The sequence below is a fragment of the Tachyglossus aculeatus genome, chromosome 16 (assembly GCF_015852505.1).
Source record: "Tachyglossus aculeatus isolate mTacAcu1 chromosome 16, mTacAcu1.pri, whole genome shotgun sequence".
NCBI classification, from domain to species: Eukaryota; Metazoa; Chordata; class Mammalia; order Monotremata; family Tachyglossidae; genus Tachyglossus; species Tachyglossus aculeatus.
The window spans coordinates 13,333,586-13,349,356 of record NC_052081.1 but is presented as its reverse complement, the minus strand read 5'-3'; positions in this window follow the sequence as shown (position 1 = coordinate 13,349,356).

Sequence of the window (15,771 nt, the reverse complement as noted above, 5' to 3'; positions counted from 1 at the left end):
CAAAAGCACTCACTTTAATGTTTGGGAGAACACAATACAACACAGTTGGGTAGACAAGCTCCCTGCCCATAACAAATCTAGAGGAGGAGGCAGACGTCAATATAAGTAAATAATTTAAAATACATAATTTATAGATATGTACTGTGTACATATCTAGTACTGTGGGGCTGAGGGTGGGGCAAATATCAAATGCCTGAAGATCACAGATTCAAGTGCATAGATGACACAGAAAGGAGAGGGAGTCGGGAAGAGAGCTTAATCAGGGAAGGCCTCTTGGAGGGGATGTGGCTTTAATAAGGATTTTAAAGTGGGGAGAATGGTGGTCTGGTGTACACGGGAGGGGAGGGCATTCCAGACTAAGGGAAGGACGCGGGAAAGGGGTTAGTGGCAAGATAGATGAGATCGGGACACAGTGAGTAAGTTGGCACTAGAGTGAAGTGTGTAGACTGGGCTGTAGTAGGAGGTCATCGAGGTACGGTGGGAGGAGGTGAGCTGAGTGAGTACTTTAAAGCCGATGGTAAGGAGTTTCTCTATGATACAGAGGTGGATGGTCACCCACTGGAGGTTCTTTGAGTGGGGAGGCATGGACTGAGGGTTTTGGGTTTTTTTAGAAAAAGTGACTCATGTGGCAGAGTGCAGTATATCCTGGAGAGACAGGAGGCAGGTGCAGTAGTCAAGGCATGATTATTATTTTAATGGTATTATTAAGGATTTGCAGGGTCCTAAAAGCTGGGCTAGATAAAGGATAATTAGATGGGACAGTAGTATGACCTAGAGGAAAGATAGCAGATGTAGGAAGGCAGTATGGTCTAACGGAAAGAGCACAGGCCTGAGAATCAATGGTCCTGGGTTCTGATCCCGGCTAAGCTAAAAACATCTCTGAGGTATTGACCTACATCTTTGAGCCAAAAGAATCAATCACTCAATCGTATTTATTGAGCACTTACTGTGTGCAGGGCACTGCACTAAGCACTTGGGACAGTACAATATAAAAGAGTTGGCAGACACATTCCCTGACCATAATGAGCTTACAGCCTACAGGGTAGAACTCAATGAATCCACCAAGGGTAACCAGGCCTTCGAAGAAACATTTCCAACCAATTATCTTGTATCTACCCTAGCACTTAGAATAGTGTCTGGCACATAGTAAGCACTTAAATACCACAATTACTATTATTATTCCAGATGTTTTGCATTTTCCCCCATCCTTATGAAAGTCTGCCAACTTTTGAGGTTGTTTTGTCTAAAATGCTTTTCCTTGGTGAACACTCAAATTTCTTAGATCAGGCTCTCTGCCCACACCATCTTGACTTTGGCTAGAGGAGAACAATACAGGCTCAACATATAGTTTGGGGAAAACTAATGAAGTAGTCTCATAAGTAACCTGGGTCAGTCCCTTTATACACACTAGGGCAGGGCCTTTCTTTGAAATGTAGTAGAAGTGGAATCAGTCACTCATGAATCACTACAGTTGCATTAGGTCTGAGCTTACACAGAGATCAAAGCCACCTTTTTTATGTTTTCCTGCCACTGACTGAAGATGACTCACAGTTCAATAAAATGGGAAAACATTAGGTCAAAAGGGGAACATATTTTCTCCATGAATATGAAATTGAGGATCATATTTTTTCTTTGAGTTTAGTTTGTCTTCAAAATGGAATGTTTCTGAGTTGGAGTGATCAAACCAACCCAAAATGGAAGGATAGATACATATCAACACTACATAAGAAACTCCTTGAGGTCACCGCCTTAATCCCCATTTTACAGATGAGGTAATTGAGGCACAGAGAAGTGAAGTGACTTGCCCAAGATCACTCAGAGAACAAGTGGCGGATCTTACTCCCAGGTCCTTGCTCTACCAGTCTACTCTGCAAACAGGTGCTCAATAAATACTGTTAATTGCTATGCTGTTATCATTAGCTAATGGCACTTTGCCTACTGTTTGAGGTTGATTTTCTTGATGCAGTCCTGATTTTCTTTTTTTTACACCAGACCTTCTGCTCCCATCCTCTTCAGTTCAGCAGAGGAGCAGAATACAAACAGAACAATTAATTTAAGGTGCACAAATGAAGTCAACTTCACTTTGTTCACTTTGTTAGGGCAGAAAATTCCTCATTATTTATGGTAATGGGCTAGAAAGATTATGGTATAGTAGAAATTCATTACTGATATCATTCTCCTCCTCCACATATTTTACCAAGGCCAAACACACATAGCAAAATGGTCTGATTCTGAAATGTCAGAATCAGAGAACATTGGGATTATTACTCTGGATGTGTGAACTCACATCAGTTCACTGCGTGACCTTGGGCAAGTCACTTAACTCAGTTTCATCATCTGTAAAATGGGGATTCAATACCTGGTCTCCCTCCTACATAAATGGTGAGTCCATGTGGGACAGGGACTATTTCTGACCTGATTAACTTGTATCTACCCCAATGCTCCTCTCTTTTGCCTTGTCCCCTTTCTGGTTAAAGTGTTGATGAGCAGGGGAAATTTCAAACCAGTAACAGGAGAGGGGACAGAAAAAAGCAATTGGTCCAATTATTAAATCCTGAATAACCGAGAGTGGACCATTTTGATTCAGTTCTTCCCACTCTGATTCCTGATGATGCCGAATAATCCTAGTGGAAAAGGGGACACTAATGGCTCTACCTTGCTCTCTGTTTCTCCCAACAGTTTTGGTGTATGTTCCTAGAAATCAGCTCATTGTGGGAAGGGAACATCTCTACCAACTCAGTTACTGCAGTGCCCTGCACACAGGAAGCCTCGATAAATATGATTGATTAATTGATTGGCTTTTTCCTCCTGAGGCCTGAGGCAGCTATTTGCAAGCATGAACACCCTGAGGGCCAAGAACAGTGTCTAATTTCCTCCGGGGCATTCTTTCTCAGTGCTTAGCACACTATTACTACTACCACTTCCTTTCTGGAAACACTGGCTCACCACGAGCTGAAGTCAACCAAGGTGGATCGGCGCAAAGCCCGAAACAACCCTATTAAGGTTTACTTTGGGGAAGAGATACATGGGTGGTTCTGGAAGGTAAGCACATGGATCAGTGAGAGGAGCCTGGTTTTCAGTAGACGGGTGTTTTAGAGGGGACTCACCTATTAAAGCAATTTCTGAGTCATGTCAGACCTATCCCTTGTAAACCTACCAAGGATATTACACATCACGGTGGTGTGGAGTGATGTCAGTATTAAATCAGCTTGGAATTAGAAAATTCCCGTATGGGGTGGCATTTTTCACTGTTGAAGGGGAAGCTGCCATTGGTGGAGACTGTGTAGGAAAGCGGGTGTTGAAGGAACTAATTGAAGCCAGCTTTGGACTCTTGCTCACTGTCTAGCTGGGAGGATGTTAAGTAACTTGTGAACATTGAGGGGGTCGTAATTTTGGATTCTCTAACCCTCATTCAAATTTGGATTTAAATTATTTTTAGGATATGAAGGTGTTACTCCATAACACATAGGCAAACACACATGTACATATAAGGTTCTAAACTTTACTTCTTCAGGAAACAATAGCAACAATGAGTCTAGACAGAAAAACTTCCAAACCAGGTGGAAAAAAATAGAAAAAAAAAACCAGAAGAAAATCAACTTTCTTTTTCTGCTGGAGGTAAGACTAGCAGTCTGTTGTGGATGCTAGCTTCCACTGTCTAGTACATAAGCACTCTTGCATTTATGCATTATTCTTCTTTGGATCCCAGGAAGGAAGTGAAAGGCTGCTGCTGCAACAGCAAGCAGAGTACTAGTGCCAAGAATAAGAAATCTGGGCAGGAACAAATATTCAAGCAAGACCACTGGCAAGTGCTTGCGACACTGACCTCATAACTGGCAATGTACTACCTTTAAATCATTTCCACTAAGACAATCCATCTCTCCAGCTACTAATCCAAGTTGAATAGCTAGCACTGGTTCCAGTGTCTATATTCTGTGACTTTCTTGGTGTTATGGTGTAGTGAATAAAGCATGGGCCTGGGAATCAGAAGGACCTGGGTTCTAATCCTGGCTCTGCCACATGTCTGCTGTAATCATAATAATAATTATTATTATGGTATTTATTAAGTGCTTACTATGTACCAAGCACTGTTCTAAGCACTGAAATGGATACAAGTTAGACTGGACACAGTCCCTGTCCCACATGGGTCTATGACCTTGGGTAGGTCACTTAACTTCTCTGGGCCTCAGTTACCTCATCTGTAAAATGGGGATTAAGATTGGGTGCCCCATATTGGACAGGGACTGTGTCCAACATTATTAACTTGAATCTACTCCAGAACTTAGAACAGTGCTTGGCACATAGTAAGCACTTAACAAGTGCCATTATTATAATTACCCACAAAACTCAGAAGCAGATATTAAATTTTTATACAGTGTAGTCAGGTTCCCCATACGGAAATGATAGGCATTTTTGAGATCTGAAATGGTCTCCTATGAATCAGCTTCATTTGAAAATAAAAGAAACTGGAACTCAATGCCTGGAAGACCCAACCCATCCTGCTGACACAACCTTACGCTGCCCGCAAGTCCCTATGTAAATCCTTTCACTAAGTACAGGGAGAAATAGGTATTTAAAGGCTGCAGGGTTCTGGGAATAAAGTCCAAGAGACTTCACATGTTCAGAGAACTCAAGAGTTCTAGGGCTACATTTTGCAGAACCACTGGCTTGAGAGAAGCAATGTGTCTTAGTGGATAGAGCATGGGCCTGAGAGTCAGAGGGCCTGGGTTCTAATCCCAGCTCTGCCACTTGCCTGCTGTGTGACCTTGGGCAAGTCACTTAACTCAGTTTCATCATCTGTAAAATGGGGATTCAATACATGGTCTCCCTCCTACATAGATGGTGAGTCCATGTGGGACTGGGACTATTTCTGACCTGATTAACTTGTATCTATCCCAGTGCTCAGACCAATGCTTGACACATATTTAGCGCTTAACAAATACCATAATTATTAGTATTATTACCATTGCAGCTTAGCTTCTTGTGCTGTTTAATAACAACGATGTGATAAATGGCTGAGAGAAATGCAGAACTGTGAACTTAGGTGTCTAGGTAAATAACTTCCTGCTTCCCTGTCTTTAATTTATATTAATGTCTGTCTCCTCCACTAGATTGAAAACTCCTTGAGGGAAGAGACTGTGTCTATTGATTCTACTGTACTGTACTCTCCCAAGCACTTAGTGCAGTGCTTTGGACATGGTGACTGATCAATGAATATCACTGAGTGATTGATTCATTCATTCACTCATCTACTCTTAAACTTGCCATCCAGATCTTTTTGATACCCACCCAGCATTCTAGCTGGAAACGGCATTCATGAAATGGACACAACAGTGTTGTAGGGAATGGGGAATAGAAATTGGGGAAGAATTCATCACAAAGTCCCCTTTCAATTTTCCTTACCTGTAAGAACAAGTCATTACATCAGGACTGTTCCTGAAATGGCCCCTACCTAACTGCATGGAAATCTATGGGAAAACATATAATGCCTTCACCGAAGAGCCTTGTTCTCAATGAGTTAAGAACCCAAAACACGGAAAGGAATGACCACACAAAATAAACTTTTCTTGCTCCGGTGTCATGGATCCAATTAGTGTACAGTGACAAAACTTAAATAAATTCTAATATGAGAGAAGGGCTCAGTAGATTAGTTATATGTCTAGTTTAAACAATACTTGTTGTCAACTTGGCTTGAATTAGGTAATTCAGACATAACCAGTTTTAGAGGGAAAGGTAGAGGAGTTACCATAATTGACAATATACCTGCAGACCTGGTTTATGGGATTTCTCCACAGTCTCTTATTCTATTGTACTGTTTATAGCATACTCTCTCAAGTTCTTAGTACACTGCAGTGCACTCAGTAAATGCCATTGATTGATTGATTCTATGGCGTTCTCATCGTTCCCGTGAGAACCCTTGCCAACAAGGATCTGGATCCTCTGAACTTACAATTTAGACTGTAAGGACCTGGATCCCCTAAACTGTACGTTCACTGTTGTCAGGGAACATGTCTACCAACTCCGTTACACTGTTATTCTGAACTCTCCCAAGCACTTAGTACAGTGCTCTGCACACAGTAAGTGCTCAATAAATACCATTGGTTGATTGTTCTTTTAGGAGTATGCAATTGTGTCAGCAATGGGATTCACTTATCTAAGGCTATTACTATATTATCACTCTCATACAAAGTTTGGGAATAAAAAGTCTAATTGTCATATTGACTTTGGAAGCACAGCACAAACACTGATGCAGACATTCCCAAAACAGGCTCACGACCCAAATTGCTCTACTCTCCAAATAACACAGTGTTTCCTATAACAGCTTTCCAGGTGAGCAGATTTGCTTTTGGGACTCATTCTTAGTCATAGACTTATCTGATGAACCAACTTTTTATTTAACAGATCTTTTCTCCAAATGAACTCAGTGCTGATTCAATTAAATGTAACTACCAAAGAGTCATGGAGCTTACACTGGTCTATCCCAAGAGGCAGTTTTCAGCAGTGGTAGTGAAAACACCAATAGCTGTTGTGTGAAAGGAGGAAAAAATGCTTTGAAATCATCACCACTCTGATTTTGGAATTAAAAATTTTTGTTGGATTTCAAGCAGATTGTCAAAGGAGTGAATATTAGAGCCCATTGGGTAAAGTGTCTGTCGTATCTTTGTGCTCCTTCTGTTCCTTGATTTTTAGGCCTATTAGAGAAGTTGCATTAGCATCAGATCATCATATCTGGGAGATGTGTCTTGAGGTGCTTATGAATTTGAAATGTTCACACTCATTTCTTTTAAATTATTTAAACAATGTGTCAGAATAGCCATACAAATAAATTTGAGGCACAGTATGCTTCTATACATAATCTCTGGGCTCTTGAAATTAGATATTTGTATAACCAGTCAAAACATCGATCTTCCTATCAGCTAAAATAAGAATAATCAAGCATCATGTCACTGAGTGAATGTGTTACAAAACAGGAAGGAAGGGATCTTTCAACCACATAAAGCACCACATAATGGAATCCCTACATTATCTTTCAGGAAGCAAACGACATCCTTTACAACCTTGCAATCGGCTTACTTCCGAGAGTGGCAGTGGATAAGAGGCACATTGTCTAGTATGGAACTTTGGGTTCGTAGAAGGAAGAGCTTTCTGAAGAGTTCATAATCGTATTTCCAACACCCAGTTTGCCACACATAGAAATAAATTAGCTCCTTCATTCCTCTCTAGTGGCTGCCCACCTACCTCTGTGTCACACAGAAACCCCTCACAGTTGTCTCTAAAGCATTCAATCACTTTGCCCCTTCCTACCTTTCCTCACTGCTTTCCTACTGCAACCCAGCCAACACACAACACTCCTCTAACGCCAGCCTATTTCACTGTACCTTGATCCCATCGATCTTGCTGCCTACCTCTCACCCACATTCTGTCTCTGACCTGGAACGCCCACCCTCTTCGTACCCGACGGAAAATTACTCTCTCCATTTTCAAAACCCTATTAAAAGCACATCTCCAGAAGGCCTTCCTTGACAAAGCCCTCATTTCCTCTTCTCCCACTCCCTTCTGCATTGCCCTCGCACTTGAATTTGCATCCCTTTTTCACCCCCTCTCAGTCTCAAAGCACTTACGTACTTACCCATAATTTATTTAAAGTAATGTCTCTCTTCCGCTATAGACTGTAAGCTCATTGTGGGAAGGTAACGTGTCTACCAACGCTGTTATATTGTTGTCTCCCAAGTGCTTAGTACAGTTCTGCCCAGGCAGTTACCTGCCCAGGTCACATGTCACTTGATTATTCCACACTTACCATTCATTCATTCATTCAGTCGTATTTATTGAGTGCTTACTGTGTGCAGAGCACTGTACTAAGCGCTTGGGAAGTACAAGTTTGCAACATATAGAAACGGTCCCTACCCAACAGCAGGCTCACAGTCTAGAAGGGGGAGAGAGACAACAAAGCAAAACATACAAACCAAATAAAATAAATAGAATAAATATGTACAACCAAGAGAAGCAGCAGGCTGTACAACTGTGGCAGACGGTGTCTCAGGAACTAGCCAGGCTGCAGCGGGTTTACCAAGAACACGTGAGCGACGTCTACGTTCAGGAAGCTGAAAGGCAGAAGCAGAGGGTAACATCTCAGCCTCACCCCCCCTACTCCCCGGACACAACCCTAGTCATACACTCCACCTCCAGAAAAAAAAAATTGTGATATTTGCTAAGCGCCTACTATATGCCAGTAATAGCAATAATTAATAATTATGGTATCCCCCCGGCCCTACCTCCTTCCCCTCCCCACAACACCTGTATATGTGTTTGTACAGATTTATTACTCTATTTTACATGTACACATTTACTATTCTATTTACTGTGTTAATGATGTGCATCTAGCTTTATTTCTATGTATTCTGATGACTTGACACCTGTCCACATGTTTGGTCTTGTCCATCTCCCCCTTCTAGACTGTTCACTATGGGCCTCAGTGGCTGTGATTGTGAAATGGGTAGGATTTCTCAGACATTTTTTTATGGTATGTATAAAGTGTATACCATGTGCCAAGCACTGTACTAAGCTCTGGGTTCTAGACTGTGAGCCCACTGTTGGGTAGGGACTGTCTCTATATGTTGCCAACTTGTACTTCCCAAGCGCTTAGTACAGTGCTCTGCACACAGTAAGCGCTCAATAAATACGATTGAATGAATGAATGAATGACAAGCTGAACGGGTTGGACGCAGCCCCTGTCCCATATGGGGCTCATAATACTAATCCCCATTTTACAGATGAAGTAAGAGGAACAGAGATGTTAAGTGATGAGCCCAAAGTCACACAGCAGACAAATGGCAGACCTGGGATTAGAACCCAAGTTCTAGACTGTGAACCCATTGTTGGGTAGGGAGCGTCTCTATGTGCAATTAGCTTTAATTCTTATTTGTTCTGACGACTTGACCCTTGTCGACATGTTTTGTTTTGTTGTCTGTCTCCCCCTTCTAGACTGTGAACCCGTCGTTGGGTAGGGACCGTCTCTATATGTTGCCAACTTGTACTTCCCAAGCACTTAGCGCGGTGCTCTGCACACAGTGAGTGCTCAAGAAATACAATTGAATGAATGAATGAATGGTATCTGTTAAGCGCATACTATGTGCCAGGCACTGTACTAAGTGCTGGGCTTGGACGCATGCAGATCAGGATTCATTCATTCAGTTGTATTTATTGAGCACTTACTGTATGCAGAGCACCGTGCTAAACGCTTGGAAAGTACAATTCGGCAACAGAGACAATCCCTTTCCCAGCAACGGGCTCACAGTCTACTATTCATTCAATCGTATTTATTGAGCGCTTACTGTGTGCAGAGCACTGTACTAAGCGCTTGGGAGGTACAAGTTGGCAACACATAGAGACAGTCCCTACCCAACAGTGGGCTCACAGTCTAGAAGGGTGGATGGAGTTCATGTCCCACGTGGGGGTCAAAGTCTCAATCCCTTTTTACAGATGAGGTAACTGAGGTATTTGTTAAGTGCTTCATATGTGTCAGGCACTGTACTAAGCAAGCACTGGAGTAGATCCAAGCTAATCAGGTTGGACACAGTCCCTGTCAGTCAGTCAGTGGGATTTATTGAGTTCTTACTGTGTGCAGAGCACTGTACTAAGCGCTTGGGAGAGGACAATACCACAGAATTCGTAGAAGAGTTCCCACACGGGGCTCACGGTCTTAATCCCCATTTTCCAGATGAGGGATCTAATCAATCAATCAATCATATTTATTAAGCGCTTACTGTGTGCAGAGCACTGTACTAAGCACTTGGGAAGTACAAGTTGGCAACACATAGAGACGGTCCCTACCCAGCAGTGGGCTCACTCTAAAAGGGGGAGACAGAGAACAAAACCAAACATACTAACAAAATAAAATAACTAGAATAGATAGGTACAAGTAAAATAAATAAATAAATAAATAGAGTAATCAATCAATTGTATTTATTGAGCGCTTACTGTGTGCAGAGCACTGTATTAAGCGCGTGGGAAGTACAAGTTGGCAACATATAGAGACAGTCCCTACCCAACAGTGGGCTCACAGTCTAAAAGGGGGAGACAGAGAACAAAACCAAGCATACTAACAAAATAAAATAACTAGAATAGATAGGTACAAGTAAAATAAATAAATAAATAAATAGAGTAATCAATCAATCGTATTTATTGAGCGCTTGCTGTGTGCAGAGCACTGTACTAAGCGCTTGGGAAGTACAGGTTGGCAACATATAGAGACAGTCCCTACCCAACAGTGGGCTCACAGTCTAAAAGGGGGAGACAGAGAACAAAACCAAACATAATAACAAAATAAAATAGAGTAAAATAAATAGAGTAATAAATCTGTACAAACATACATACATATATACAGGTGCCGTGGGGAAGGGAAGGAGGTAAGATGAGGGGGATGGAGAGGGGGACGAGGGGGAGAAGCTGCTTCATGGAGCAGAAGCCATCATGATGCCAAAATGAAAGGGTTCTGCTGAAGCGATAGCAAGCCGAGACTAGATGGCTCCATCTTCACGCGTCCTAAAGATGATTTCTTCCTTTGTCATCGGCAGGCATTGACTGAAAACATTTGTCCATGGGGTGTGATGAAACCAATCCAATAATCTGTTTTTAACGCCCAACCCCTCCTCTAAACTCCTTGTGGGCAGGGGTCCCATCTACCAACTCTGTTGTAGTGGACCCTCCCAAGCATTGTGGACGGGGCTCTCCACAAAGCAAGCGAGCACTCAGTACATACCAGAGATCGATCGATAACCATCGGTAGATAAGCAGTATGGCATGGGGACAGGGCACGGGCCTGGGAGTCACAAGGTTTGCTGCCATTTGTATGCTGCATGGGGTTAGGGCAGGGGCCAGGGAGTCACAAGGTTTGCTGCCATTTGTCTGCTGCATGGGGTTAGGACACGGGCCTGGGAGTCACAAGGTTTGCTGCCATTGCCCCTTTTAGACTGTGAGCCCACTGTTGGGTAGGGACTGTCTCTATATGTTGCCAACTTGTACTGCCCAAGCGCTTAGTACAGTGCTCTGCACACAGTAAGCACTCAATAGATACGATTGATAATGATGCCATTTGTCTGCTGCATAGGGTTAGGGCACGGGCCTGGGAGTCACAAGGTTTGCTGCCCTTTGTCTGCTGCATGGGGTTAGGGCACGGGCCTGGGAGTCACAAGGTTTGCTGCCATTTGTCTGCGGCATAGGGTTAGGGCAGGGGCCTGGGAGTCACAAGGTTTGCTGCCATTTCCACTTTTAGACTGTGAGCCCACTATTGGTTAGGGACTGTCTCTATATGTTGCCAACTTGTACTTCCCAAGCGCTTAGTACAGTGCTCTGCACACAGTAAGCTCTCAATAAATACGATTGATAATGATGCCATTTGTCTGCTGCATAGGATTAGGGCACGGGCCTGGGAGTCACAAGGTTTGCTGCCATTTCCCCTTTTAGACTGTGAGCCCACTGTTGGGTAGGGACTGTCTCTATATGTTGCCAACTTGTACTTCCCAAGTGCTTAGTACAGTGCTCTGCACATAGTAAGCGCTCAATAAATACGATTGATTGATTGATTGATTGATTGATTAGTACAGTGCTCTGCACACAGCAAGCGCTCAATAAATACAATTGATAATGATGCCATTTGTCTGCTGCATAGGGTTAGGGCACGGGCCTGGGAGTCACAAGGTTTGCTGCCATTTGTCTGCTGCAAAGGGTTAGGGCACGGGCCTGGGAGTCACAAGGTTTGCTGCCATTTCCCCTTTCAGACTGTGAGCCCACTGTTGAGTAGGTACTGTCTCTATAAGTTGCCAACTTGTACTGCCCAAGCGCTTAGTACAGTGCTCTGCACACAGTAAGCGCTCAATAAATACGATTGATAATGATGCCATTTGTCTGCTGCATAGGGTTAGGGCAGGGGCCTGGAAGTCACAAGGTTTGCTGCCATGTGTCTGCTGAATAGGGTTAGGGCAGGGGCCTGGGAGTCACAAGGTTTGCTGCCATTTCCCCTTTCAGACTGTGAGCCCACTGTTGGGTAGGGACTGTCTCTATATGTTGCCAACTTGTACTTCCCAAGAGCTTAGGACAGTGCTCTGCACACAGTAAGCGCTCAATAAATATGATTGATAATGATGCCATTTGTCTGCTGCATAGGGTTAGGGCACGGGCCTGGGAGTCACAAGGTTTGCTGCAATTTGTCTGCTGCATAGGGTTAGGGCAGGGGCCTGGGAGTCACAAGGTTTGCTGCCATTTCCCCTTTCAGACTGTGAGCCCACTGTTGGGTAGGGACTGTATATGTTGCCAACTTGTACTTCCCAAGCGCTTAGGACAGTGCTCTGCACACAGTAAGCGCTCAATAAATACGATTGATAATGATGCCATTTGTCTGCTGCATAGGATTAGGGCACGGGCCAGGGAGTCACAAGCTTTGCTGCCGTTTGTCTGATGCATGGGGTTAGGGCAGGGGCCTGGGAGTCACAAGGTTTGCTGCCATTTCCCCTTTTAGACTGTGAGCCCACTGTTGGGTAGGGACTGTCTCTATATGTTGCCAACCTGTACTTCCCAAGCGCTTAGGACAGTGCTCTGCACACAGTAAGCGCTCAATAAATACGATTGATAATGATGCCATTTGTCTGCTGCATAGGGTTAGGGCACGGGCCTGGGAGTCACAAGGTTTGCTGCCATTTGTCTGCTGCATAGGGTTAGGGCAGGGGCCTGGGAGTCACAAGGTTTGCTGCCATTTCCCCTTTCAGACTGTGAGCCCACAGTTGGGTAGGGACTGTCTCTATATGTTGCCAACTTGTACTTCCCAAGCGCTTAGTACAGTGCTCTGCACACAGTAAGCGCTCAATAAATACGATTGATAATGATGCCATTTGTCTGCTGCATAGGGTTAGGGCACGGGCCTGGGAGTCACACGGTTTGCTGCCATTTGTCTGCTGCATAGGGTTAGGGCAGGGGCCTGGGAGTCACAAGGTTTGCTGCCATTTCCCCTTTTAGACTGTGAGCCCACTGTTGGGTAGGGACTGTCTCTATATGTTGCCAACTTGTACTGCCCAAGCACTTAGTACAGTGCTCTGCACACAGTAAGCGCTCAATAAATACGATTGATAATGATGCCATTTGTCTGCTGTATAGGGTTAGGGCACCGGCCTGGGAGTCACAAGGTTGCTGCCCTTTGTCTGCTGCATGGGGTTAGGGCAGGGGCCTGGGAGTCACAAGGTTTGCTGCCCTTTGTCTGTGGCATAGGGTTAGGGCAGGGGCCTGGGAGTCACAAGGTTTGCTGCCATTTCCACTTTTAGACAGTGAGCCCACTATTGGGTAGGGACTGTCTCTATATGTTGCCAACTTGTACTTCCCAAGCGCTTAGGACAGTGCTCTGCACACATTGAGCGCTCAATAAATACGATTGATAATGATGCCATTTGTCTGCTGCATAGGGTTAGGGCACGGGCCTGGGAGTCACAAGGTTTGCTGCCCTTTGCTGCATGGGGTTAGGGCAGGGACCAGGGAGTCACAAGGTTTGCTGCCATTTGTCTGCTGCATACGGATAGGGCACGGGCCTGGGAGTCACAAGGTTTGTTGCCATTTCCCCTTTTAGACTGCGAGCCCACTGTTGGGTAGGGACTGTCTCTATATGTTGCCAACTAGTACTGCCCAAGCACTTAGTACAGTGCTCTGCATACAGTAAGCACTCAATAAATACGATTGATAATGATGCCATTTGTCTGCTGCATAGGGTTCGGGAACGGACCTGGGAGTCACAAGGTTTGCTGCCCTTTGTCTGCTGCATGGGGTTAGGGCAGGGGCCTGGGAGTCACAAGGTTTGCTGCCATTTGTCTGCTGCATAGGGTTAGGGCAGGGGCCTGGGGGTCACAAGGTTTGCTGCCATTTCCACTTTTAGACTGTGAGCCCACTATTGGGTAGGGACTGTCTCTATATGTTGCCAACTTGTACTCCCCAAGCGCTTAGGACAGTGCTCTGCACACAGTAAGCGCTCAATAAATACGATTGATAATGATGCCATTTGTCTGCTGCATAGGGTTAGGGCACGGGCCTGGGAGTCACAAGGTTTGCTGCCATTTGTCTGCTGCATAGGGTTAGGGCACGGGCCTGGGTGTTACAAGGTTTGCTGCCATTTCCCCTTTTAGACTGTGAGCCCACTATTGGGTAGGGACTGTCTCTATATGTTGCCAACTTGTACTTCCCAAGTGCTTAGTACAGTGCTCTGCACACAGTAAGCGCTCAATAAATACGATTGATAATGATGCCATTTGTCTGCTGCATAGGGTTAGGGCACGGGCCTGGGAGTCACAAGGTTTGCTGCCATTTCCCCTTTTAGACTGTGAGCCCACTGTTGGGTAGGGACTGTCTCTATATGTTGCCAACTTGTACTTCCCAAGTGCTTAGTACAGTGCTCTGCACACAGCAAGCGCTCAATAAATACAATTGATAATGATGCCATTTGTCTGCTGCATAGGGTTAGGGCATGGGCCTGGGAGTCACAAGGTTTGCTGCCATTTGTCTGCTGCAAAGGGTTAGGGCACGGGCCTGGGAGTCACAAGGTTTGCTGCCATTTCCCCTTTCAGACTGTGAGCCCACTGTTGAGTAGGGACTGTCTCTATAAGTTGCCAACTTGTACTGCCCAAGCGCTTAGTACAGTGCTCTGCACACAGTAAGCGCTCAATAAATACGATTGATAATGATGCCATTTGTCTGCTGCATAGGGTTAGGGCAGGGGCCTGGGAGTCACAAGGTTTGCTGCCATTTGTCTGCTGCATAGGGTTAGGGCATGGGCCTGGAAGTCACAAGGTTTGCTGCCATTTCCTCTTTTAGACTGTGAGCCCATTGTTGGGTAGGGACTCTCTCTATATGTTGCCAACTTGTACTTCCCAAGCGCTTAGTACAGTGCTCTGCACAAAGTAAGCACTCAATAAGTACGATTGATAATGATGCCATTTGTCTGCTGTATAGGGTTAGGGCACGGACCTGGGAGTCACAAGGTTTGCTGCCCTTTGTCTGCTGCATGGGGTTAGGGCAGGGGCCTGGGAGTCACAAGGTTTGCTGCCATTTGTCTGCGGCATAGGGTTAGGGCAGGGGCCTGGGAGTCACAAGGTTTGCTGCCATTTCCACTTTTAGACTGTGAGCCCACTATTGGGTAGGGACTGTCTCTATATGTTGCCAACTTGTACTTCCCAAGCGCTTAGGACAGTGCTCTGCACACAGTGAGCGCTCAATAAATACGATTGATAATGATGCCATTTGTCTGCTGCATAGGGTTAGGGCACGGGCCTGGGAGTCACAAGGTTTGCTGCCATTTCCCCTTTTAGACTGTGAGCCCACTGTTGGGTAGGGACTGTCTCTATATGTTGCCAACTTGTAGTGCCCAAGCGCTTAGTACAGTGCTCTGCACACAGTAAGCGCTCAATAAATACGATTGATAATGATGCCATTTGTCTGCTGCATAGGGTTAGGGCACGGGCCTGGGAGTCACAAGGTTTGCTGCCCTTTGTCTGCTGCATAGGGTTAGGGCACGGGCCAGGGAGTCACAAGGTTTGCTGCCATTTGTCTGCTGCATAGGGGTAGGGCATGGGCCTGGGAGTCACAAGGTTTGCTGCCATTTCCCCTTTTAGACTGTGAGCCCACTGTTGGGTGGGGACTGTCTCTATATGTTGCCAACTTGTATTTCCCAAGTGCTTAGTACAGTGCTCTGCACACAGTAAGCGCTCAATAAATACGATTGATAATGATGCCATTTGT